At 36.3% G+C, this 23815-nt stretch overlaps 1 long non-coding RNA gene across 1 annotated transcript; it reads left to right on the top strand.

The window, feature by feature from the left end:
• Positions 1-15317: 15317 nt before the first annotated feature.
• On the top strand, positions 15318-23431 carry LOC123384457. Its single transcript, XR_006595558.1, has 2 exons — positions 15318-15429; positions 21477-23431. It is a non-coding gene; the product is annotated as an uncharacterized LOC123384457 (long non-coding RNA).
• The last annotated feature ends 384 nt before the right edge of the window (positions 23432-23815 follow it).

Genomic DNA, 23815 nt, shown 5'->3' with positions numbered 1-23815 from the left:
TATAAAGGTAGTGCTCCTGCCTTCTTTAAGGCAACCAAAGGCAGCCATTCCTTGGAGCACAGTTCTTCTTTCAGCTGGGCCAGTGTCTCAGCAAATCTCTGGGGGTGGGGGTGGTCTATACTTAAGACAGGGTCAATGTCATTTCCTTCTTAGCAGATCTCAGCTCAGGAGCTGAGGAGCAAAAGAGGTACCCTTGAATCTTAGTATGTCTGCCACTTGTTGACAAATTATAATGAAGATAACAACAGCAGTAACAGTGTTAACAGTACAAACAGCAGTTGAGGAATCCTGACCTTCCATTTCCAGTGGATACACAATGGCTGAGATCTTGCTTCCCACCTCTTACTCACCCGTCAGGAGAAGATGATAGTTTTAACTGAATGGAGAGTTGACAAAAAGAGCCATGTTATGGCAGAGAACTACTGGCCCTCTCTTTTTCAGAGACTACCTGAATAGATGCACTCTGCTTTCCTCTCCGCTGTGTGGGAGAAGACTGTCCCTTTCAGGGGTACTTTAATAGAGTTCAGGAATATGATATTAATTAATTAATTAATTAATTAATTAATTCAGGAATATAATATTATCACACATACTTTGCTGCAGTTCTAAAGCCAAGGTTTCCAATCAGGTTGTCAGTAGTATTCTGATCTCTATCTAATGTTTATGTCTACCTTTTAATTGATTCTGAATTCAGGAAATGAACCAGGGTATTATTTATGAGCCTCTAAAGACTTGCCAGTGATAGCATCCAATGCTAACAATTATGGACCATTCACTACATTCTGGATACCATACTGAATACTCATTATTGTAGCATAGGGGCTAATTGCTTAGATGCTGGAAATAAGCGTGGGTTCAAATCTCATACATCACATATTCTATAATTGGGGAATGTTACATTTTTCTTATCTGAAAAGGAGGAATTATACTAGCTCCTACCTCACAGGACTTTTGTGAAACTTCAGTGGATTACATATAATATGGTTAGAAAAATGCCAAGCACATGGTACATGACATTCCTTGCTACAGCCCAGTAAGTACTTAATTTGTCTTAATTTTATAGATGCAAGGACTGAAAAATTAAGTATATTTCTCAGGAAGTGGTCACTGTTGGCAAACGGTGGGCTAGGATTTGAAACTATATCTAACTAACTGTAGTGCTCTGGTTCTGACTTCTGGGTTTTTTTGGGGGGGGGGTTGTTTTTTTTTTTCTGAAAAGGGATGTTTATTATGACAAAACTAGTAAATTGAAAAAAAAAAGTCCAGCAAAAAATAAAATTCCTTCATCTGTCTTGTTTTTCTATATAAAATGAATAAATGTCCACTGTTTCACATTGTAGCAATCTTCCCTTCATACTTTTCAATCAATATTGTCCTTTCTTAGTATCTATATGTAATCAAAAATCCACAACCATGTTTTAAGAATTGCTCACTTTCAGGCTGTCCCTAAAGTTATATCTAAACTATCATTCATATATTTGTAAGAAGTTTCCGTTCTTAAAACAAAAATTCTTGCCCCTCCCCTCTTGTACAATATATGAGAAAAATCATAGGTATATTTAAAGACATTCTTTATAGCTGAAATTGCCAAGTATGGCATTCCTTTTTTTAACAAAAATCTGTTAAGTAGTTTAAAATATGTCTTGGTGAGCTCACTTATTGAATTTTCTTTGTACACTCAAAGTCCGGAGTTGGGTCAGACTGCTTGGCAATCAGAGCATTATTCTATCCAGATTTACTTTTTGGTGGAGTATTGGTTGTAGTTGAGTAGTAGGTTTTAAGGTCGTCAAGAGTCTTTAGTGAAGAGAAATGGCTTAGGATTATGGAACATAGTCATCACGAGACATGAATGCTCTACCTACATATGGTGTTCAGTCCTAATTCACAATGGATCCACCCAATTTATTCACTTTCAACCTATTGGACTGTAGAAGAAGGAAAGAGAATTATGAAAGTGTTAATGATGACCAGCAACAGTTACATTACCCACCAGTCAGGAAAAATAAAAAAATAGGCTAGCCTGAAATAAAACGTAGGTCTGCATGAATATGAAGAAGATTCTGAGGGCCCAGAGTGGACCAAGTATGGACAATACGGTCCCCTCAGTTAAAAATGTGGGAACATTCACAAACAACCTTGCTCTCCAATCTAGTTGCTTGACATATTTCTAAGGAAACCTTGACAAACTGTACATGCATTTGCTCTATATCCAGTGTGTTTTTTTTTTTTTTTTGCCAACCTGTATACCGTGTAAATAAGAAACTTCCCTTCCCCTATGACATTTCCAGTAGTTTCTATTTAGTTCTCTCCATACATAGAGGAGTGGGGCCAAAAAGTTGCTTAGCTAAGAAGAGTTTGACAGAAAGCAGCAGCTCTCCTACCTCCTGATGCCAGCCTTCACTTACAGGAAAACTTGAGCCTCTGCTCCTGAAGCTGAAAGTAAAAGGTTGTCACCAAAAGTAGACAGGTGGGTTGTCCAAGCTTATTAAATATGTCTATATCTGACAGTAATTGTTTCTATTACTTATCTCTACCTGAATGATGAGGACTTCTTAATTAGTGCCTGAGAAAGTAAATGAGGATTTAATTGACAGAAACAGTGTGCATGGTTTTGCTATAATGAAGTCAGTCATGTAATGAAGCATAAGCCAGTTTATTACCCTACCCAAACACAAACTCCTAAATTGCTACAGTAGACACTTTCTCAATTTCACCAATCATTATTATAAGCAGTATGGGACATCAGCAGGCATACTATATATGAAATTTCCTTGATACAGCCTTAATTTCAGCTTATACATTTTTTTTTAAAAAAAGTATCATGCAGGATAATGCCAAAAATCTCAATGAATAAGGAAAAGTTGGCGTTCCTACTTCTAAAATGATCATTCCTACTTAAGGAAATGCAGCATGCAAGCCAAGCCATTCTGCAAAGTTATGAAAGACTAAGCCATGTTTAGGAAGAAAGCAAGCAAGGGAAAAATTAATGAAGCCAAAACAATAAGCCTCCAGAGAAAGAGAAATATATAAGAAAAAGACTAACATTGAGGTTTTTTTGTTTTTGTTTTTTTTGTTTTTCAATTCTTCCAGGCTTCCTTTTCTCCAACAGAATTCTCTTTTCTTAACCTTCTTGATAGAAGGCAGATTACCTCTGGTCGACTTTTGCAAGCTCTGGTTCTATCATCCTCAGCTCTCCAGGAGAGCTTATAATAGGGATAACAGACATAAACAGTACCTCCTATTTTTCTTCATGATTTACTCCTAAGGCTCAGTGGGCATCTGCCGTTTGTTAGACCAGTGTATGTTTCTATTCCTCTTTCCCACTACTGATTGCAATAACCTTATAGGTTATCCTATTCTTTCGTCTATATCATAGTACAGAATGCCATTTGAAACTCGATTATTTCACAAATGGTTCCTCATTGACATGGCAATATGACTTCTATCCAAATTTGTTATTAATTTACATTTCTTTTGTGCCATCAAATATACAGGTAATGCTGAATCCATAAAAAGTGTACACGGATTGTGTTATGTGTTCAACAATCTACAGCAAGGGGACAACAAACTAGAGCTGGGGGCTCACACCTTGCCTGTTTTACAGAGGGTTTATAATTCCCTCATTTTAAGTGCTGTTGGTGAGAAGAAACAAATATTCAATGCAACTGAATCTAAACATAGCCAGATGAAGCCAGATGATTTCCGAATGACAGTTTTCACAATTTTAGATCTAGAAGGCAATGTACAAATTGATTAGACCAGTTATCTCTGTCTGGTCTTTTTTTAATGTGATGAGTCTCAAAGTCACAGATATTTTTGGACTTCATCAAGATTGTGACTGTTGAAGATCCAAGATTAGTACCTTGGTCTTCTTAATCTCTGTGGCTAGTATGGAACAGTGTCTTATTCTAATCATAGTTCTCCTATTTTATAAAAGTTGTCCTGTTTTTTAAATTCAGAGATTTAAAAATATTTTTAAATATAAAATAAAATCTAAGTTGGATATAATCACATCTTCCAGATAAAAAGTTTTTTATTTCTATTGCTTCATTATTTTCCTTATAGAAATATTAAAAATTACCTATTTGTATTTTACTGTTTTGTCAGATTGATGTCTTTCTTATTGACTGCATTATGTTGACTGTCTTAACCATGGCAAACTGAATGTAAGAGGAAGATGTTGGCTTATTTTGGTGAGCCTGAAGTTATGTTTTACAAATATGTTAAGTGCTGAAATAATCTTAAGGCATGTAACTTTTCCTATATAGAAATATTTCACAATATCACACAGCTTCAAGAACTAAACTATTTTGATCAGATCAGGAATGTGAAGTCTTAACCTTCATCCACTGCCCTTTCTCACACTGAGCTTCCAAAACATCTTCGAGTAGTCCTAGGACTGTGGGAGGTTGACTTAAAAAGCATTACCACAGGAAGTCTCTAGCTGATGCATGTTGATGATGCTTTCAGCCCCTGTTCTGACCCTTTTTATAAGAGTCCCAACCTTGCATTATCCTCACTTTGCACAGAAAGGCGATGCTAAAACCCAGCTTGGTCTGTAGCCCCAGACAGCTTTCTGTTGCCAAGGACACTGAGGAAGTTTGTCGGCAGGGGGTGTAGCAGTTATAGGACAGAAAAAAAAAAAAGATTCTAGAGAAGCAAGTCCTTCTTAGATGAAAGCTGGCAAACTCCACAATTTTATCTGAAATATATTACCATGACATTCCAGTAAGACCAATAAAATGAAATGAAACATCTCTCAGCCACTTCTGCCTGACCTTGAAAACAAACGGGCCTAAAACAGATCACATGACAAATTTTAAAATTATATAATTGATTCATTATATTGTATACCAATTGTGTTTAATGAGTGGAATCTGCCTTCATTAGAACTATTTAGAATATTTATAATTGTGGCGCCCGGGTGACTCGTCCAGTTGAGCCTCCGACTTCGGCTCAGGTCATGACAACATAGTTCGTGAGTTTGAGCCCCACATGGGGCTCTGTGCTGACAGCTCAGAGCCTGGAGCCTGCTTTGGATTCTGTGTCTACGTCTCTCTCTCTGCCCCTCCCCTGCTCACACTCTCTCAAAAATGATTATCTTAAAAAAAAATTAGAATGTTTACAGAAAACTAATAAACAGCCACTTGGAACATTCCTACATGTTCCTACATGTCCACAAGCATTCATCAATTTATAGATAATGACACTGGGGCTCCCGGGTGGCTCAGTCAGTAGAGTGTTCAACTTCAGCTCAGGTCATGATCTTGCAGTTCGTGAGTTTGAGCCCCACATTGGGCTCTCTGCTGTTAGCGTGGAGCACGCTTCAGATCCCTTGTCCCTCTCTCCCTTTCCCCTCTCCTGCTCATACTCTCTATGAAAAAATAAAAAATAATAAAAACAAAAAGTATAACACTGATAATATAAAATGCAAGAAATAAAATCAATTTAAAACTCTACTAACATATAGATTCTATAGTTTTCAGAATAAAATTACATAACCAAGAAATATGCAAATAGAAATATATAATAAAAGAACCAACCAATCCATTTAAGTCAAAGAGTAGCCGTATCTCAGGATTAAGGCCTATATTTAAAGTTTGTTTTAATGTTAAATTTTGACAGAGAGAGACAGAGCATGAGCGGGGGAGGAGCAGAGAGAGAGGGAGACACAGAATCTGAAGCAGGCTCAAGGCTCTGAGCTGTCAGCATAGAACCTGACGCGGGGCTCCAACTCATGAACCATGAGATCATGACCTGAGCCGAAGTCAGACACTTAACCAACTAAGCCACCCAGGCACCCCTAAGGCATACATTTTTGTATAGCATTTAGACTCAAAAATAAGAAAACAATGTGGTCTGTAAAGGTCCTCTAGCTGGCTTATTCTATAAACTGATAGTAAGACTTTCTCCTGGGAGAGTTAATACTTTACTAACTTTCTATCAAACTTGCCACCAGACCAAAGAGGAAAGGTGCCTCTAGGATGAGGAAACTAGTCCCTGAAAAGACTCTAAAACATATACCAGAGATTATGAATTCCAGTTGATTAGCCATATGTCTTCACACGACCAAAGCAATCTAAACATGTTGAATCTAAATAAAACACTATGCAAAAGCAGTTGGCTCAGAACACCAATGAAAAACCACCTATTAACATTTCTTTTATACTAAAAAAATGCTATTTTTGAAAATTTGGAGATTATAGCAATATAAAAAAAGAGCAAGATACTAGTAATTATGCCCAATAAAGGACTATGATCAAAACAGATCATAAATGTTAGCAAGGATACGGAAAAATTGGAACCCTCATTATGCTGCTGGTACAGCTGCTTTGGAAACAGTTGGACAGTTTCTTTAAATGTAAAACAGAGTTACTAGAGAACTCAACAGTTTCATTCCTGCATGTATACTCAAAAGAAATAAAGACACTTACCTACATAAAATCTTACACATACATGTTCAAGCAACATTACTCAGAATAGCCAAATAAGTGAGAACAGTCCAACTATCCATCAACTAATGTGGTATATCCATAAAATGGAATATTATTCAGCCATAAAAGGGGTGAAACATGTAAAAACTTATGAAACATTATACTAAGTTAAAGAAATCAGTCACAAATAATCATACATTATATGATTCCATATATATGAAAGGCCAGAATAGGCAATTGTCTAGAGATAGATAGTAGATTAGTGGTTGTCTAGGCCTGGAGTGCTTAAGAGGAAATAGGAAGTGACTGCTAATTGATCTGAGGTTTCTTTTGAGGTGGTAAAAATGTCCTAAAATTGATTTTAGTGATGATCATAAGACTTCATGAATATATTAAAAAAAATTGAGTTTCACATTTTTAATGGGTGAATTCTATGGTATATAAATTACATCTTAAGAACACTTTAAAAACTAAATGATGTTATCAAAGTAAATGGCCATTTCTTCCACCTTTTATTAGGAGAACAACAAACTCAGATGATTCGCTACATCATTGAAATGAGGGACTCTTCAAATTAATGGTGTTACATTTTCTTCATGTTATCTCCAATTAATAACAAAACACTGGGGATAAATAATCAATATAATTTTTTCACCCATAATGTTCCAGAAATTAAGATGTTTAACATCATGAAGCCAGAATGGAGAAGAAAACTGAGATTTCATGAGTAGTTCAGTATATTCCAGTGACTAGATCTCTGTTACCCTAGAGAATTAACATGGCTTGTTTGAGGAGGGGGTGGAGGTGGGGGAAGTTAAATCTGTATTGTTTGTTTCCAGCCTAACATCAGAATCTGATCTTGTTTACATCTCACATAATAATGCTGAGATTTTTCCTCCCAAGTGTCTAAAGGAAAACCAGTAAGAAGGAGAACTGAGTTTTAAGATGCCTGGTTGCTCTGTTTCATTGCAACTTTTAGACCACCTGCAAAAGGTACAACCTTGCAACATAAAGTCCAAGTGCTATTTGTAAACAGACAGCCAAGCTTCCATCCAGGAACAAAGGTGATTGACATATACAGAGCTTACTGCCCATTTACTATAAATAACTGGAATGTTAGAATACCTTAGGATTTCTCCAGGAAGAATGGTCACCAAATCCTGTCAGAAAATACATAGTTATAGTCGAAGCAACAAAAATTACATTGCAGGTTGTTTTCTGAATATTTTTAATTCGTAAGTACCCTTGTTCAGCTTGAATTTGAGAGTCAGCAACAGGTTAAAAATATATACTTTTCTATTGGATTTAATGAAATAAATACATGCGATTGTTGATAAGTAGGAAGTTTTATAGTAAAAAAACAGGGGGACACCTGGGTGGCTCAGTCCGTTAAGCACCCAACTCTTGATTTCAGCTGAGGTCACAACCTCACAGTTTGTGAGACTGAGTCCCAGCTCACGGTGGAGCCTGCTTGGGATTCTCACTCTCCTCTCTCTCTGCCCCTTCCCCTGCTCGAGTGCTTGCTCGCTCTCTCACTAGCTCAAAGTAAATAAATTAATATTAAAAAAAAAAAAGACTGAGAGCTGAGAGATACCAAAATCAAACCCACAGGATTTGAAAACCAATTTTTGCCTGAATGACCTTAGACAAGGCATTTAATCTTTATCTTTCGGCTAAAGGAATGGATTATTTTTTACTTTACAAGCATCTGATAAAATGCCAAATGAAACTAAACAGTCAGTATTAAACCCTCTATAAAAGTCACTGAAATGCGCTGAGACTCCATTCAAATTATTATAACAATCCTTGAGATCAGTTTTGCTTTTCTCTTCATACCAACAGAAGAGGTATGACATCCATCTAGAGAAATAAAGATGCTCTTATACTGTAGGTTTAAAATAAAAATGCAAGGTTTGCAAATTTTGTTTGTATGTATGTATGTATGTCAAAAGTTAAATGGAATCCACTGGAGGCTAAAAAAAGATGGCAGGTCAAAGACTTTCTTTTATCTTTCAAGAAATTTAAACCCTACTTAATCTTTTGGATACCACTTTGAATACAGCTGAGTTATAAAAGGAGCTTTAAAGAGATATAATTCACTTTCTGTAAAATTCACCCACTAAAGCATACAATTAGTTTTTAGTATATTTAGAGATATCTGAAAAACATCACTACCATCAATTTTAGAACATTTCCTCACCTCTAAAAAAAATCCAGTACCCTTTAGCTACACCCTCATATCCCTTGTTCCCATTCCCCATTCTTAAGCAACCGTGAATCTACTTTCTGTCCCTATTCTGGACTTTCATATGATTGGAATCATGTAATCCTTCTTCTGTGATTAGCTTTTTTTATTTAGCATGATGTTTTCAAAGTTCATCCATCTTGTACCATTGGATAGATATTCTGCATTTTATTTACACATTCATCTGTTGCTAATTAATTTTGATACAATGCCTCTCTTAATTCTACACAAATTCCTGAGAGATCTATCCATTTTGATCATTGGAAAATTCACGTCACTTTTTATATCATACTAAATTATTAAGTGGAGCCACTGGGATTTAAATGCATATGGCCTTCTGCAGAACATGCACTCTGTAAATCTATGCTCCATCACCTTAAACATGTTTATCATAGGGGGACAATGAGTTTCAATTCCAGGAATTTTTCAGCAGGCAACAATCAACTGCTTAAAGAAATATCAATATACAATGGTTTTTTATAAGTTATTACATAATTTATAGAAATAAAAATTTAAGCATAACCGCCCTAAATAATAACTGTGGAGTTGTTAAATTGTGGTACATCAATGTTCTTGAATACTGTGTAGCCATAAAAATGGAGTTTTGAAACAGATAATGATAGAGAAAATTGAAGAGACCATAGTCTTAACTGTAAAAACAATTTGTAAGAAATGCTGTGTATAGTTATGTACAGCAGATCCCACTATTTCATGTGTTTATCATTTATCAAATAGGTATCATAATATCAACTCCATGAGGATGTTGGGAAGAGTCAATGTCTTAATATATGCAACGTGCTTAGAGAAGTAGGTATACACCTATCTAGTAGCCACACACACACACACACACACACACACACACACACACCACCCCCCCACACACACACACAAATACCAAAGGATAAAATGGATACACAAAAAAATTCCCAGCAGAAAGACTGTGGATGATCATGATACTTTTATATGTTTCTCTGTGTTTTCCATCTATTCCATAAAAAAAACCCAAAAGGTTAAAGTTGGTGCAAAGAAATATCTTCAAGACAAGTAGTCAAGCAATAAAACAAACAGAATCATTTTGTTTAGTCTTTGTTTCCCTAAGACTGAGAAGCAATTTGAGCCCAAGTAACCACTTCGGGTTTATCCTGAAACATGAAGCTGGCACCATAAAAATCATTCCAAAACTCTATCTAACTTATATCCCTAAGTGTGAAAAAGTGATTTCTGTTTATAGACCTAGGTCTGTTTTGAAAAGGAGATTACCAAAATGATCCCAGTAAAAAACAGATGCTTAGCAATCTTGAAATGTATGGGAGGATATGTGACAGAGCACTTTTGCCACTGTCAGATGTTGCTTATTAACCCCCCACCTAGCAAAGCACGCAGTTAGACTGGGGAAGAGCCTGCAAGACTCTTTTCTTCCCAGGAGACAATTTGTTGGTATGTCAGCTGCAGAAGACAGTTTTCCAAAATCACTCATACTTTCTTTTTAATAGCTCATAGTTAATTAACACTCTTTCTCCCCCCATTTTAAACCAATATAAGACAGCTGTCAAAAGCTGATTTAACTTGCCCCAAGTAATATTTCATTAGAAATTAAAAGCTTTTATATCATGTTACACCCTGCAGATACAGAGAAAAGGAAAAAGAAAGCTCCTAAGAGGAATTCATTTTCACGTATCCACTTGCCTTTCAACTGGCATGCCAACACTAATACAGGAGGCACTTCAATGGTTCGAACTTAGGGTGACAGGTTTCGTTTATTTTTCCAAATATATTTCTAGTGTTTTCTGATTAAAAAATTAATGCAGGTATATAATTTCTTAACTGAAATTCCAAAAAGTAATAAATAAGGCTCTGAAAACCAGATTTTGCAGCTCATTTTGTGATGAAAGTTCACCTGACCTGAACTGATCTAAAATTGTATGAGTGTCTTATGTGGAACTTAAGAAACTTAACAGAAGACCATGGGGGAAGGGGAGGGGAAAGTAATAGTTACAAAAAGAGAGAGAGGAAGACAAACCATAAGAGACTCTTAAATACAGAGAACAAACTGAGGGTTGATGTGGGCAGGGGGGGCACGGGAGAGGAAGAAAATGGGCTATGGGCATTGAGAAGGGCACTGGGTGGGATGAGCACTGGGTGGTATATGTAAGCAATGAATCATGGGAATCTACTCCCAAACCAAGAGCACACTGTATACACTGTATGTTAGCCAACTTGACAATAAATTGTATTTAAAAAATTAATATAAAATAAAAATAAAAATAAATAAAAAATAAAGCTGTATGAGTGCCACTTACTATGCATATCCATACATTTTCTTGTGAAGTATTAATATGCTTGATTACAAGAGGCTCTCATATCCCATTGAAAGTATTTCCTAATATAAAGTATGTATACCATATAAACATCCTCAAGTTCAAAAATTTCTCAATTCCAAATCCTATTTAGCCACATTGGTTTTGAGAAAGGGAATGCAGACCTGTATATTCTTATTGAGAAAAACATTATACAAAAAATGTATGAAAAATAAAATTAAGACAAAAATGTTATGCCACTACCAGAACTAACAAGTGTGAACATTGTGGTGATGTTTTTATGGTTTTTTTCCTCTAGCTATACATACTGAAAAGATGAATAACTATAGAGTATTTTGTAATTTCTTGTTCCATTTAATACTATGTCATAAATCCTTCCATCATTAATATAGATCTACCACACCATCACAATGAAATATTATATACATGCACTATAACATATTTAGCCAAATGTCTGATTTTAAGATATTAAGACTATTTCAGAGTGTTCAAAACTCTATTAAATTTTGATACCTATTTTTCAGATTGCCTTGCAGAAGCTCTATACCAATTTACATCTTCAGTTGTACTGCAAAACAGTGCTTCTTTTCCCACACCATCACCAGCACTGAGTATTAAAATCTTTCAAATATTTATAACACAAGCCAAACACAGGCCAAACAAACAAACAAAAATAACATATCAGTTTTTACTCTACCATTACCCAGAGGGCGTGAACGTATTTCACACCAAAATTGTCTAAGGAAAGTAATCTAGGGAGCTAACCATCTAGCCTGTGTCCTATTCTGCACAACTTTTTAAGACAAAGTCTATTTTAATGGTTATTACATAAATGTTATTTTCTGCTGGACTTTTAAAATGAGGGAAGCATTAAAGAAGACCTCTGTGTCCAAACTTTAATAGCCAGACTTCATAATAAAGTAATTTATCAGACACACTAAAAATGCTACCTCCTATTTGCACCACAAAATTAATTCATGTTTTAAAACATGCAATGGTTCAAAGCTCTCAGGAAAAGTGTGCCTATGAAAGGGAAGATAGCTGTATATTCAAAGGACAAGCAACCACTGGGTGAAAGTGATAGAAGTCATTTGTTCCTTAATTTACTTAATGCCTTGCCTTGGTAAATCTTTCTGTGTCTCATTTTCTTACAGGTAAAATGAGAATAATTTAACCAATAGCATAAAGTATTATGAGGATAGGATCAAATGAATTCTTATATGTGAAAACAATAAGCAAAAAGTAAGTGCACGATAAATATTAGTTGGATTTGAGTGAAAGTGAGTTTTACTGATTTTATGCATTCATTCAACAGGTATGTTTACTCGATTCTGCTCTGCAAAACACACTTGGAGAAATTCAGGTTCTATTCAAGTTGCTACTCTGCCATTTAATGACCTATTCCCCATTAAGTTTCTCACTTGCAAAGAGGGGATTTTAATGCCTATTCCAAAGAACATTAAAAGATATAATGCTTTTGAACTACTGAGTGTGGTGTACACACTCTATCTCATCATCTTGGTAGTGGGGGTGGTAGGTAGTCAAAATCCCCACCTTGCTGCCTTACACAGAGCTGAAGCCATGCAATATCAATTTCCTTCCCTTTTCTTTGTGCTCATTAGTTCATGATCAAAAGTGCTGTATTTACTGAACAGCCATTGCACCAGTGTAGGATCCGCTAGTAAGTCTGAAAGGTAAGTTGAGAATTAATGAGTTAAACAAATTCCCACCCACAAATAAACAAAACAAAAGAAAAACTAAAAATACACATCTTATTGAGGACAACCCATTCCTTAATAATACCAATAATGAAAAGATGAAGATAAGGAAATATAGAGATTATGAGGGGATGAGACATGATTACCAGAAAACCTCAGATAGAAATCTCACTGAATAAAGAAGTTATTTTTAAAATAGCTACTCTTCTCACCAACAAAGAAAATATATAAAAGCCTACAGTTTCAACAAAGTACTTTGCTCTCCAAGGGAAATCTAAGATTCCTAATTACATAATTATAATTTTCTAAAAAGACATAATTTATTCAAAGTTAATAATGTTGAAAGTCATTAATTTAAAAATGACAAATTTTTGTAGTGTTGTGTCTCTTATTCATAATGACTACATATTTGCCAACTATTAGTTTATACTCCAAAACCAGGGTCATTGATATTTAAAGAGCCATAACTATATCATCAGATAAAGCCCATAGTTGCTCAATTACCTGGAAAGCTTGAGTGCACAATGACATTCAATCTAAATCATTATAGCTCAAGAACAGTCAAGTGATTCTGGCATTCAAATGTCTTTTAACTTTGAATTAGCTATCTTCTTGGAGGAAACAAAGCCCCAATTTATTTATGGAAATACTGCCCTGGAAAAGGTCAGGGGTGAATCCCCAAGGAATCACTTGCTCGACTAGTTCAATAAATTGTTTTCACCCTTTTACTTTCTCATCCTGAACCACAATGGGACCAGTTCATAGTACAAAAAGGCACTAACGAGGCCTGTCTCTATAGCTTTAATAAGAAGAGACAGATCACTGAGTGAGCAGCAGTGACATTATGGGAATTAGCCAAACTCCTTTGTCGATTGTGCTCCTAGTTTTAATAATTGTTCCTAAAAGAGAAAGAAATGCAGTTCCTTGAAAATAAAAATGTCTAGATTTTGTTAGCATAGGTGGTCTCACCTGCTCTCCTGACATTTTGGCATTTGGATTTGCTCATGCATCTTGATACAATTGCTAGTTGTGCGAAAAATGCATTCTGAGTAATTGCTAGGTGTGAAAAACAGCTTTAGTATTTTCAGACTGTTAGGATGGAAGTATTCAATTCTTTTATATGAGAAATCAATATGCAAGATGCTAAAATGGGTAATGGCTAAATAATAAATTTTTATTTTTATGAATTTGACTTCTATATTAAAACCTCTTCCAGAGTTTTACAGAAGAATTTTGAAGCATGCTGTGGGTGAATTCCATCCCTCAGGGAGAGTTCAAGTGATTTTTAATATTTCATAGATAAGTGAGGAAGTTTAGATATACAAAAGCGGTATCACCAAATCCACAATATATTCAGTATATTCAGAAGTTTGTGAAATTTTCCTAATAATATGACAATTAGTATGAATGTGAAATTTTCCTCATAATTAAATTATCTCTAATTTAGAAATATTCAGACTTCTTTCACTTGAGATCTTTAGTCTTATTGATACCATCTAAACTATTAGGCATTCTGATTAGGTTTAAGAGAGTTTACTCCACTACTAATACTGCCACCCCCCCCCCCACTTCTAACAATGTTTCCCTATCTATAATTACTATAGATAGAAAGGAGAACATGGAAATAGTCTGAAAGATGGAGTCATCTTAAGAAACTGTTAACTATGCAAGCAGAATCAGTGTGGGGGAGAGCTGGCAGTTTCCACAGGAGAAAGGCATATGATACCATCAAGCTCAAATCAAGCAGAGTTCAAGGATGCAGTCAAAAGATCTTTACACCACTAAGTAGCTTTGAATCGTTCAGTACCCTGAATAGCAGTCGGAGAAGATAAAAATTCCATCCTTAAAGCCAAAACCCACTTCTGTTAAGTGGAAAGAACCTCCCACTTTATTGTGCAATAGAAAAAATATAATCTTTATCTCTTAAAGTTGTCTGAACCAAGTTTAAAAGTTGTTTATACTTCTCATCCCTTGAGGCTTTGCGGCTTATTCTTATTCTTAGAAGCTCTAGCATATGATTTGAGGAAAGGATTATCTTTCTCTTCACCCTGAGGTTGATGTTCTAAGAGATTTTCTCCCTTATCCATGAACAGAGGTTTGGTTCATGGCCAGAACCCTAAGTGCCCTACCTAGACAGGCTTTGTAGCACACAACAGAATAGCAGACCTTCCTACAGTATAATAAGAGGCTAATTATCATGAGGCAACTGCTAAGAAATTTAATTCCAGTGTTAGTGATTAACCAGTCCGTCTCCTCAAAATAGTATCTCTTTTGAGCTCCCCAAATTTTTTTTGTCATGAAATTGCCAGTCCTTCCCCTTGTCTTCTCCCTTTCTACCATTCCAGGCTGTAGTCAAAGGTCTGACTTCTGAACTTTGAGGTAGTCTCAAGAAAGGTGTTGCTTTCATGAGGTAACATGTGGAAGGAAGTATTCCCCTATCTTCGACTCCCTGGGCCAAGTGTTTACTGTTTACTTCAAGCATGTGATTACTGTTTTGCCCACTGATTTGCTCAAGTAATGGAGTTGTGAGGTCAGCTGTTTGTTGGATCACAGGCAGAAGAGAAATTCTGGAATTGTCTGCTATCACCATCAGCAACATCAGCTGATGTCAGAGACCAGTTAGAATAATCAAAAGTTGAGTGGTTTAGATGAGGGGGGAAAAAATCACTTTTGTTGAGACATTTACACCAAAAACCAGAATCACTTATCTTGTGGTGAGTATGTCTCCCTAGTTGCCTAGAATGAGCAGATGAGGAGCTCTGTTTCTATGGTTTTATGGGTAAGCTAATTGCTCAAGAGATCATGCTAAAGCAGTATTGCCAAATTTGAGTAATTATAAAAATTCAAGTTGGTCAGTTAGCTATAGTATGAGTTACAATGTTTTACATGATATTACACTTTGATCATTTTATCACAGATAAAAATTTATCTCAACAGATATAACAATACATAAAAAGTGTTATATCAAACAACCCAATTAAATACTGAGCAAAGGACTTGAGTAGCCATTTTCCAAAGAAGACATACAAATAGCCAACAGGTAAATGAAAAGATGTTCAACATCACTAATCATCATGGAAATACAAATCAAAACCACAATATCACCTCATATCTGTTAGGATGACTATTATAAAAAAAAAAGAAATAAAAGATAAGTGTTGTCACGTATGTTAAGAAAAGGAACCCTTGTGTACTATTGGGGAGAATGTAAACTGGTACAGCCATTATGAAAACCAGTATGGAGTTTCCTCAAAAAACTGAAAATAGAACTATCCCAACAATCTCTCTTTTGGGTATACACTCAAAGGAAATGAAAGAGGTATCTTGAAGAGGTAGCTATACTCCCATGTTCATTGAAGCAATAGTCACAATAGCCAAGGTATGCAAATGCCCTAAGTGTTCATCAACAGATTAGTGGATAAAGATATTGTGATGATAGATAGATAGATTAGATGATAGATAGATGATTGATTGGTATATACACAATAGATACACGATAGATAGATAGGAAATCCCATCATTTGCAACAATGCAGATTAACATGGAAGACATCATGCTAAGTGAAATAAGCCAGAAACGGAAAGAAAAAAATTCATGGTCTCATTTGTATGCAGAATCTAAAAAATTTAAACATGAAAGCAGAAAGTAGAAAGGTGGTTACAAGGGTGGAAGGGATAGAGGAAAGAAAGAGATGCAATGGGTGCTAAATTGCCATTATGTGGGATAAGTAAGTCTACACATTTAATGTATAACATGATGACTGCAGTTAATAATACTGTATGGAATAGTGGATGCTAAGAGAGTTGATTTCAGGTGTTCTTATCTCTTTCTATCTCACACATGCACACACGCACACACATACACACGCACACACAGAATGACAACTATGTAAGAATATATGTTTAGCCCAAGTCCCCATCTATAGATGAATGGATAAAGATGTGGGGTGTGTGTGTGTGTGTGTGTGTGTGTGTGTGTGTGTGTGTGATGGAATATTCTTCAGCCATTAAAAAGAATGAAATCTTGCCATTTGCTACAACATTGATGGATCCAGAGAGTATAATGCTAAGTGAAATAAGTCAGAGTAAGACAAATACCATATGTTTTCACTCATATGTGGAATTAAGAAACAAAACAAACACAGGAGGAAAAAAGAGACAAACCAAGAAACATACTTTTAACTATAGAGAATAAACTGAAGGCTACCAAAGGGAAGGTAGATGGAGGGAATGGGTTAAATAGGGGATGAGGAGTAAGACTATACTTATCCTGATGAACAGCGAGTAATGTAGAGAAGTGTTGAATCACGGGTACCTGAGTGGCTCAGTCAGTTAAGCGTCTGCCTTCAGCTCAGGCCATCATCTCTCAGTTTGTGGGTTCAAGCCCCGCATTGGGTTCTGTGCTGACAGCTCAAAGCCTGAAGCCTTCTTCAGTTTCTGTATCTCCCTCTCTCTCTGCCCCTTCCCCACTTGTGCTCTGCTCTCTCACTCTCAAAAAAAAAAAAAAAAAAAAAAAACCATTAAAAAAAGTAAAAAAAAGAACTGTTGAAACACTATATTGTACACCTGAAACTAATATAACACTGCATATTAACTACACTGGAATTAAAATAAAATAAATTAAAAATAAATATATTATCTAGTCAAAAGAAAAAGATTTGTTAAGTAGCTTGACTGTACTAATCCTCTCATTATGTATATCAGATCATGTTATACATCTTAAAGATACACAGTTTGGGGGGCACCGACTGGGTGGCTCAGTTGGTTAAGCATCCGACTTCAGATCATGATTTCACAGTTTGTGGGGTCAAGCCCCATGTTTTGCTCTGTGCTAATAGCGTGAAGCCTGCTTCGGATTCTCTCCTACTCTCTCTGCCCTTCCACCACTCATGCACACGCACTCTCTCTTTCTAAAAAACAAACATTTACAAATTATATACAATTTTTATTTAAAAAATTAAAAGGGTTATATTCCATTAGCAGCAATCAGTTTGCTTCTGCTTCTCTTCTTCCTCATTTCACTGCCTTCAAATTACAGTCCCCCATTCTGAACAATGTATACTTCCTCTGACATAAAATATGTAGGAAGCTCCTAGCCTAGGCAGCTACCACTGTACTACCAAGCTCCTTTTTTGCACACAGTCCTTCCCTGACTTTCTCATAATTTATCATTAACTAGTCTCCTGGCTCATGTTTCTAACCTATTATTCCTATTTGCTTGCCTGTGATTTAAATCCCTAGGCACCTAGGCTCTCTTCTGAGAAGTGATCTGAATTTTTCAATCTAGTCTACTTAGCTTTGCTTCTATTTCCAAAGAAAATCAAGGTTTACTCTACTTAATAGATGTAAGAAAGAAAAAAGGCAGCTTATCAAACAACACCTTCCCATTATCTGTTTCCATTAGGTATCTAGGCACTTGCTGTAGAACGAAAAATAAGCATGGAGATTTTAAATAGACCTGGATGGGAGTACATGAGCTTAGATACTGCTGATATGTTTCATTTGAACTTCAGAATGTAAAGAAAATAAGAGATCAACAAATTCCTAAGAGAGCCTACAGCTTTTATACCTTCATAATACCATAAACATCTAATCCATCAATCAGATTATATGAGCAAATGAGAAAAGGTTACTTGATTCTCTATTGTGATCACTTTCTCAAAGGCAATTGAATTCGAGAGTTATAAAAAAAAAATCTTGCTGAAAAGAACTCGAGTACTCTTTAAAGTCTTTGTGTTTAAAAAGAAAGAATCTCACTTGGGTTTAGGTCAAAAGCTAAAGAACACTTGGGGAGAAATTAGAACAAAGTATTTTCTCTTCTCTTAAACAAAATAATTGCTAAACGCCCCCCTACACCTACACACCTACACACCTACACACCTACACACCTACACACACACACACACACACACACACACAAACACTCCTTTTATACCTGATAAAGACATACCTGGAGATTCTTCCATGCAACCACTCTTCTATTTAATCCCACACTCAAGGACCGGCCTTTTCCAGTGTAGCTTCCACATATAGGAAAGCTCTCATACCACTGTAGACTGTTGTCAGAATCTTCAAAAATATAGAGCTCTGACACCAGTTAGAACGGGCATCTGATTCTTCAATCTCAGAGCCCACAACCATCAGATGAATCCAATTTGAATATCAGTGTTTTCAATCACCATCACCTGCTATCTCACCCAGATTCCAATTTACTCCCTCAATTTGTCTTTTGTTTTTGTTTTATCAAACTTCTCTTTTCTTGTACATGGCCTATTTGGGGGTTTTCTCTACATAGCTCTTTTCCTTCTTGTACATTAAATGAAAACAAAAGAAATGCAGATGGTAAGTTATCATGTAACCCGATTTAACAAAATAGTAGTAGGCAACAAAGAATATCAGCTGGCACAGAGGCGATCTTATAAATTTCTCTCAGATATGAAGTTCTGCAAATTATATCTAGATTAAAATCCAGTATTAAAGTCTAAACCCTGAAGGTTATATACTCTTTTAAACAATTGGCTTGGGGGGATTTTACAGAAACATCTTTCATTTCAGAAATCAAACATTTCCTTCTCTGAAATACCTTTCTCCAAACCTCATAGCTCCTCTTCCTAAGAACATCATTCTCTCAATTACTGGGGATAAAATCTACAGACTCAAATGTGACTGCTTGTTCCTTGTCTCCTACTAAGTTGCAAAGTCTATAACTCTACTATACAACATGACTTTCTACTCTCTCCTTCTATTTCTCCTACCCTATCTCAGATCCCCCAAGATCTTCAGAATGTCTAAAATCTAAGTGACATCCAATATTTTCTGTTCTCTTTTCCAGTCCTGCCTTTCCAACCTATTTAGGGAGCAAACGGCTATGTTATTTCTTTCATCTGGGCCATGGCTCTTCTCAGAATACTTACCTCTATCTTTTCCATCTGCACAATTCTCATTCATCCCTCAGATGGCAGTACAAATGCCTCCATGCTGGAAAGCCTTCTTCTATTTCCACAAATGAAACGACAACCACCACTCATTCCTCTGACTCCCTATGCTTATAATCATTCTCTCTCTTGTTATTCATCTATTATCTATATTCTTTCCAGTAGAAACAATGATCAATTCAACTTCACTTTCCCATCATCTTCTGGAACATAAATGGGCATTTAATACATTTAGGTAAAAAAAAAAAATACAGTGTAGTGCTAATACTTTAATAGATGAATTGGTCCTTGATGCTGTCTAAGTAACAAATGGATCCACATGGGCACGGAATAAATCAGCACAGCCAGGTGATGGGATTTTACTGTTTTACATTATTGCCATTTACCTGGTCACCTTTGTCATAAATGCCCCTGGCTCTACTCTAAATGGATCAGAAAGATGTAAAACCCCTCCATTGAAAAGGGACACTTAAGGTCCAGACTGGCATGAAATTCAAATAAGGTAAGATAGCAAGCAAGGAGGCTTATTTCTTGTGTCACAAGTCTAGACAATAGGACCGCCTCATTAATGCGTGAAGTTAGCCTAAAACTGCTTCTTCAAGTGGAATGGTATTCACTGAGGACCTTCAAAATCAGTATTCAAGTAGCCTGTTCACACACCTGTTTCACACCTGATGCAACTCTCTCAGTCCCTCAGAAATGTCTGGCCAATGCAGCAGTGAGTTAATAAATGAAAAGTTTCTTTTAACAGATTTTTGCATTCATTTGCAAGTTCAGTACAAACTGAAACATCAACTACAGAAAAGAAATTTAAAGTGAATTGGGAGAAAAGAAAAGAACATAAAATGGTGTACTTTTGATTAAATATAACATAAAAGCAGGAGGAATTAAAAAAAAAAAAACTCAGTTGGCAAGCGCTGCTCCTCTGGTAGCCCTGCATTCTCAATCAGAGAACTGCCAATGGCTATTTGAAGAAGAAAAACAGGAAACAGAGCTTTTCACAAGAAAAAAAATAATATTTGTCAAGGGTAGTTTATTATGGAATGTCAGTTCCAGATGACTCCCTTGTACAGAGTAATAAAAGTGATTTTAAAAATTAAATAGAGTCCTTGCAGACAAATATGAGACTTTGTGCGAAGGCAGACTATCAAGAACCATGGCTCACTTTTATTCACGGATATGAACTAGAGGAAAAAGAAGTCATATAGGAGAAAAAAAAGAACATCAAAGGCCAGCAATATTAAGTGGCAAACACTGAAGGTTTAACTAGAAATATGTTTACTATATTAATGCATCAATAATGATTTCTGAGTCTTGCTTATATTATTAATACACTTCGGTGTTGGCATCCAGCACCAGAATTTTCAATTCAGAGAAAATAATAAATTTTGAAAAGTTTGTTTTCCTGAAAGCCAAATAGCAACAGAGAGAGACGGAGGAAGAGAGTGAGACAGAGACAGGGAGAAACAGAAACTGTAGAGTCTAACAGGAAGGAAAATGCTCTCTTGCAGAAGCCTAATGGTTTGCTTACAAAAGAGAAAAACAAAAAAGTTTCAAAGTAATAAGTTAACATCTGCTAGAAGAACAATTTCAGGTCAAGTAAGCTTAACCCAGGAGGATGGACAAAATTGTGTCCTCCACCCCAACAAACTCATATTTTGAAGTGCTAACTCCCAATGTGACTGTAGTCAGAGATAGGGTCTGTGAGGAGGTGAGAAAGGCTAAATGAGGTCTTAAAAGTGGGGTACTAATCCAATGGTATTGGTGCCTTTATTAAAAGAAGACCTCTTTCTCTCTCTTTCCCCAACCCCACTTCTGCTATGTGAGAACACCAAGAAGAAAGTGGCCATCTGCGAGCCACCAAGTAATTGGTTGGCACCCCGATCATGGACTTCTCAATCTCCAAAACTATGTGAAATTTTTGTTGTTTAAGCCACCCAGTCTATGGCACTTTGGTATGACAGCCCGAGCTGACAAATATATCCAAATAAAGTATCAACTTGATTCTAGCCTTCTGAAAGAAGAAATTAAATATTTTTCCATCCATTCAATAAATGAATGTTTATCAAGTCTAGTCACTGTCAATTATCATGCTAGATGCTAGAATTTCAATGATAAACCAAAAAGCCAAGTACCTTATCTTTGGAAGCTCAGAGTCTTGTTGGGACACACAAAAATTATTATTTAAATAATCACAAAAATATGTAATTATCCCATTATGACAGAAGTTTTAAAAAGCAGTGGGACCTAATTCAGTGTGAGTGGCCAGAGGAGGCTTCTCTGAGGAAGCAACATTTGAGGTGAGAAAAATTAGCATGAGTGCATATGGCTAGAGAAGAGAGACCAGGGCACTGGATAGGGCTGGATAGAGGGAAAGCTGGCTAAGCTGGGGAAACGGCCATGCAAAGGTCCTACATAATGAGGCCATTTTTTGTCCTTGCTCTTCCTTGTGGATTTTATAACAGAGTATTATTTTTGAAGTATGTGGAAAAAAAAAAGCTTCCATAAAAGTTTTGTCCATGTCAGGAAAAACAAAGTGCCCCTTTTTAATGAGGAAGAAAGTAAAAACAATCTTAAAGTTCATCAGAGATATCCTGGGGACTCAAAGATGATGTGACCTATGAGGCAGTTGGTAGCATTTGGAAATGATAGCAAGTGGAGACAAAAACAAAATGAATTCCTTCAAGTTTCATTGCTCTTTCTGAGCTTCTTAACCCAAGTGGCCTGTGTTGTTGCCATGGGAACAAATCTCAGCAAAAGAAATCAATGACTTAAAAATAAGAGTGAGAACAATGCATAACAAACTCCATCTGCCCCAACGTCCGACCTCTCGAGAACATGACTCAGTATTGCCAGGAAAGTGAGAGAAGAAATGAAGGTTCTTCCCCCGAGAGGAATCTGCTTGGCCCAACTTTCTCTAGTATGCCAGGTACCCAATCCACTGCTTCTGCCAAGTGAGTAAATGAGATCTTAGAGCAGTTCCGTCTCAGGGTCCCATTGGCTGTGATTACAGGCAGTGGAGTGGGATCATGCAACAGTTTCTTTAGTGAGTGAGGCAGATTTTATTAGAAAGAGCTGTAAGGGAAAGCAATGATTCAAATCTAGTACAATTTTACACAAAGTCAGACATATATGATCTTAGGCAATCTTTTAATTCTGCCAAATAAAGATTAAAAACATAGCTCTGAATCTACCACCGAAGCATCATTCACTTAGCTTGAAGTTTTATCCATCTATTCAAGTTCAGAGACACCGTTACGGGTAACACTGAAAGTTGGGTCAGTCCTTTAAACCTTAATGTGAGATTGTTTCTAAGATCTTTTCCTGAGATTTTGAGGGGAGTAGGGTAATTTGTGGGCACTAAAGAGATTTAAATGTATAAAGTAAACACAGGCCGAGAAAGTATACACTGTCTGCATATGCTTGGTAATTTTGAATAGAGGCAGGCCTGAGTCTATTCCCCAATATCCTCCGCTTCATCTTCCCCCAGTCCTGGCCCTCCTGAGGCATTCTTTAAAAAGCAATCGCTAGGAAGTTTTTGCAGCACATGTTTTGTTCATAGACCTACTTTAAAATGGCGACTTACTTTATTTTCAGGAACAGAACTACAGTTCCTTTTTAAAAAGTCAAAATAGTACTTATTGAAGACTGTTACCTCTGAATCTGAAGCATCCAAATAAAGGAGTGTTCTGAGGGAGAAGGCAAGTTTCAGCAGTTTTACTTGCCGTTTATTAACAGCACAAAAAAAAAAAAAAAAAAAAAAGTAAAACAGGGCCCTGTCCCTGAAAATGAACACCCAAGAAAGCCAAGAGGCTGAGTGCATGTTTAATAATGCAGAGTGGCAGCAGTGCGTGGCAAATCTGTTCCATGGCCTATTCATTTTTTTTTAATTTCTTAATGTTTTTTATTTTTGAGAGAGAGAGACAGAGACATGGCACGAGTAGGAGAGGGGCAGAGAAAGAGGGAAACACAGAATCTGAAGCAGGCTGCAGGCTCTGAGCTCCAAACTCATGGACTGGGAAGTCATGATCTGAGCCGAGGTCAGACGCTCAACCTACTGAGCCACTCAGGTGCCCCAATGGCCTCTTTGTTTCTCTCTGCACATCACAGGATGAGAAATTGAACGTTTTGTCTCCACCAACGACCAGAAGATATCCACAAAGGCC

The sequence above is a fragment of the Felis catus genome, chromosome A3 (genome assembly GCF_018350175.1).
Source record: "Felis catus isolate Fca126 chromosome A3, F.catus_Fca126_mat1.0, whole genome shotgun sequence".
Classification (NCBI taxonomy): domain Eukaryota; kingdom Metazoa; phylum Chordata; class Mammalia; order Carnivora; family Felidae; genus Felis; species Felis catus.
This window is presented reverse-complemented; position numbering and strand designations above follow the sequence as displayed.